Source organism: Benincasa hispida, chromosome 10, assembly GCF_027475165.1.
Source record: "Benincasa hispida cultivar pf3 chromosome 10, pf3_genome.v1.1, whole genome shotgun sequence".
Lineage (NCBI taxonomy): Eukaryota > Viridiplantae > Streptophyta > Magnoliopsida > Cucurbitales > Cucurbitaceae > Benincasa > Benincasa hispida.
The window spans coordinates 42,922,784-42,927,196 of record NC_143487.1 but is presented as its reverse complement, the minus strand read 5'-3'; positions in this window follow the sequence as shown (position 1 = coordinate 42,927,196).

The following is a 4,413-nucleotide window of genomic DNA, read 5'->3' as shown; positions in this document are numbered from 1 at the left end:
AAATTAACTTATCACGCTGCTCTCAAGCTAATCCATTTATGAGCTAGTAAGAGAACGTCGCGGACCTACAGATCATGGGCTCCAATGATCCGAGATTAATTGGCTAAACTCATTAGACCGAATTAACCCCCATTCGTTAACTAATGGGTCACTTCACTAAAGTCCATAATTGAATTTTATGTCCACTCGATATAACCATGATTAGTAAGTTAACCATTCATAGGTTGTTCGTAATAACAGCTGGATTAAATCTCTGTTTTACCCCCGAAATTACCTCTTGTTCCTTAAGTCCCACTGATCCGCTAATGAACAATTGATTTGTGACCCTATCAACAAATCGAGTCCCTCTCAGGTCAATGAGAGGGTGAGGTCTCTTGTTCAAGACCTAAAATCAGCACTTAAAGGGAACAACGTCTCTACTAACCCTAATCAGGTAGGAGTGAATTCCATCTTGTCCCTAGCTATTCATCCGGTCTTATCCCCAAAATAGGAGGCTCATTGAGCAGTGCTGTTGAACTACTCTCACCGTTTCCAGACCAAAGGATAATCCGAACAAACAAGAGTTCATAGTTACCTCAGGATTAAAGTCAAGTTACCTAGGTCATCGCTTTGAAATAGTCAATATTAAACATTAAACAACGTTATAAAGTAAGAATGACTGATTTCCTGGTTCGATCTGGTACAAAACTCATTTGCACAGAATGCCCCCACTCCTCGTATCATAACATGTACGTATTAGGATCACTTCGTTTGTAGCACTTTACAACTTTTTGTAACAACTACAAAGTAGGCCGCATTCAATAGTGTTACCAGAATAAGGCACCCAACCTTATTCATATATTATAGATAATTTTTTACTATTTACTCGAACTTGATCCACTTTTATGTCTCCAGATAAAGTTCAAGTACTCATATATGCAAGAGTTAAACAACATGCAGCGTAAGTACCAAGGATCTATAAGCATTCCAATTCACTAATTTCGGCAAAAACTTGCATACTCTTCATAAAAATAGGTTTTCTGAACATACCTTTGATGAACTCTCCAAAAAAATGTCTGTTCAGCTGCTGTCTTCACTTGATATTAACGTTTACCACCTCAAAGCCTTCCCTACTATGCTCTTGGAGCTTTAGATAGAGTTATGGGACTCAAGAACAACTTGAAGATGTGGAGAACAAGAAAAGCTCACAGCAGCAAGTTGAAGAAAACAGTCTCTTCTTCACCGTAATTTTTCTCTTCAAAATTTTGTATTCTTCTTTCTTCCCCAAAAACTCCAATCTTCTTTATATATTAAGATCAACATGCAAAGAGATGGAGTGCATGACTTGCAGCTCATGCTTGGAGAATCAAAGTAGAGAAGAAAATGGTTTGTGTGTGAGCATAAAGATGATGATAATGGAGAAAACTCTTTTTCCATTTTGTGCAACCATGCAAACGAATTTTCATTTTCTTTTTAAAACACAAAATGACTTTTAAATCATTTTAATTCAAAAAATTTATTTTCTTAAATTAATTTCATAAATTAATTTTTTTAAAAAAATAATTAATTTAATATCAAATATTAAATTAGTTTTTGCACAATAATCATCTTCATATATTTAAATCATATTTAAATATTTATTCACTTGTTCCGCTTAATTTGAACGTTTCAAATTAATTTCTCAAGCTACCCTAAAGTGTACCCATTTATGAGCTAGTATGGGGACCTCGCAGACCTACAGATCATGGGCTCCAATGATCTAAGATTAATTGGCTAAACTCATTGGACCGATCTCACCCCTATTCGTTAACTAATGGTTGATTCCACTAAAGCCCATAGCTCAACTCCCCTCACTTTAGCTATATTATGTCCACTCGATATAACCATGAGTAGTAAGTTAACCCTTCATAAGTTGCTCGTAATAACGACTTGATCGAATCTCTGTTTTACCCCCGAAATTATCTCTTATTTCTTAAGTTCCATTGATCCCCTAATGAACAATTGATTTGTGATCCAATCAAAAATTCGAATACCTCTTAGTCCAATGAGAAGGTAAGGCCTCTTGTTCAAGACCCAGAATCAGCACTTGAAGGGAACAACCTCTCTACTAACCCTAATTGGGTAGGAGTGAATTCCCTCTTGCATCCTATGTTCCTAGCTATTCATCCGGTCTTATCCCCAAAATGGTAAGCTTGAACAGAGGCAATTAATCTACTCTCACTATTTTCAAATCAAAGGATAATCCCGAACAAACAGGAGTTCATAGTTAGCTTAGGATTAAGGTTAAGTTACCTAGGTCATCGCTTCGAAATAATCAGTCTTAAACTGTAAACAACGTTATAAAGTAAGAGTGACAGGTTTCGTGGTTCGATCTTACACAAAACTCATTTGCACAGGACACCCCCACTTCTCATGTCTCAACATGCACGAATTAGGATCACTTCCATGTAGCACTTAACAACACTTTGTAACAACTATAGAGTAGGTCGCATCCAATAGTGTTACTAGAAAATGATACCCAACCTTATTCATATACTATAGATCATTTTGACTATTTACTTGAACCTGATCTACTTGTATGTCTCACATAAAATTCAAGTACTCATATAATAGTCAAGGGACTTAGGTTTATTGGATTTCTAAAAAACAATATATTCAACAACAACTTTATCGAATTCTAAAAATAAGTTCTAATGTTTACAAACCATGAGTTTTAGGATATAAAACCCAACAAACTCCCACTTGGACTAAAACTTCAGTGGTAACTTATATATCTGATATATAAGACTGAGTTTTTGAGTTTTGTAGAGAAATACAATAAACTAGGGCATCCCATACCCATGGTTTTATCATTTGGTATCTCATACCTGATATTTCTCCCATTTGTCCTAGGTTATTAATCTCTGGTATTTCTAGTCATACTAGATGATTCTTAAACACTTTAGCTGAGAGAATCATTGTAAATATATTAGTATACAAATAGGTTTCTTATGGGGAATTCATCTATTTCTCAATAATGGCTAGGAAACACATTTTCCTTCCACTACATTGAGGTACTCTCAACTCTTTGATTAAGATGGTATGACTTGCCTTAACAACTTTTGTTAACAGTCAGAGCTAGAAATCTTAAATTCATTATACTTCGATCTTAGCCATTTAAATATCTAAATATTTGCTGATGGCTATTAACAATTTGATTCTTAACAGAAGTTACTATGAGATAGAACAAACATATTTCTTGAAAAAATATTTCATTCATAACAAAAAAAAATATGTACAAAAGGTTCATTACAAGATTTAATAAAAGCAGGTAATTTACATCTTCATCAGCAACTTCTACTACTGGATGAGCTGAGCAAACGGTCTCCAGGATCTAAGCAGCCTATTTTCCTTTCTCTTCTCTCTTCTCTGCAAGATATTTAGGGCAATTTCTCTTCCAGTGCCCTAGCTCGTTGTAGTGTAAACATTTCTCTTTTTCTACAGCGGTTTTCTTACTCTTCTTACCATCAGGCTTTTTCCCTTTTTCTTTGTTTTTCTTCGCTGGAATACTCTTAGTCTGCGAAGACGAGGCAACTTCAGGCTTGGAGGACATTTCTCTCTTCTTAGCAGAAGCAACATTTACTTCTGGTACTGGTTCCAGACCTTTAGTTCTCCACATGGTCTAAAAAGCCTGCAGCTCATTAAGCAGAGTTGTCAAGTTGTATTCAATTTTATTCATCAAGGCATTGGTATAAAATTGCAGAAAACTCTTCGGAAGAGATTGTAGAATAAGGCCAACTTGACTTCTCTAATCCATCATAGCATCGTTCACTTCAGCCACATTAAAGTGGACCTTCATGTCCAGAACATGTTCACGAACATTGGTCCCCTCTTTCATGTGACAATTGTAAACGTATTTGATAGCATCATGCCTCAGGGTGAAGGGCGGTTGTCCAAACATCTCTCTTACAGATTCCATAATCTCTTTGGCAGTGTTCATACCCTCATGTTTTTTTGCCAAAACATCAGACAGGCTGGCGAGAATATAAGCACGAGCTTTATCATTAGCCCTGATCCATTTATAAAATGCTTCTCGAACAGTTCGGTTGGTATTTGAGCTAGGAATGGGAGGACATTCCTCCGTTAAGACAAATCTCAAATCGTCTATCGTGAGTATTGTATTCAAATTATATTTCTAGTTTACATAATTGTCCCCAATCAATTTGTTCGAAGCCAACAATTGTATAATAGAACTCGTCATTTTGAAATTTTAAACAAATTTTATAAGTGAATTGCTTTTAAATCCAATCAAGTTTTAGCAAAGTGATAATGTACCATAATCATTATTTTTGCAACTATACTTAAGTGATTTAGAACAAATGCTACCGTGGGGCAGTTAAGAATTCCTTCACAAAAGCAAAACAATTCTTGACCAAATACTATCTCCATAATAAC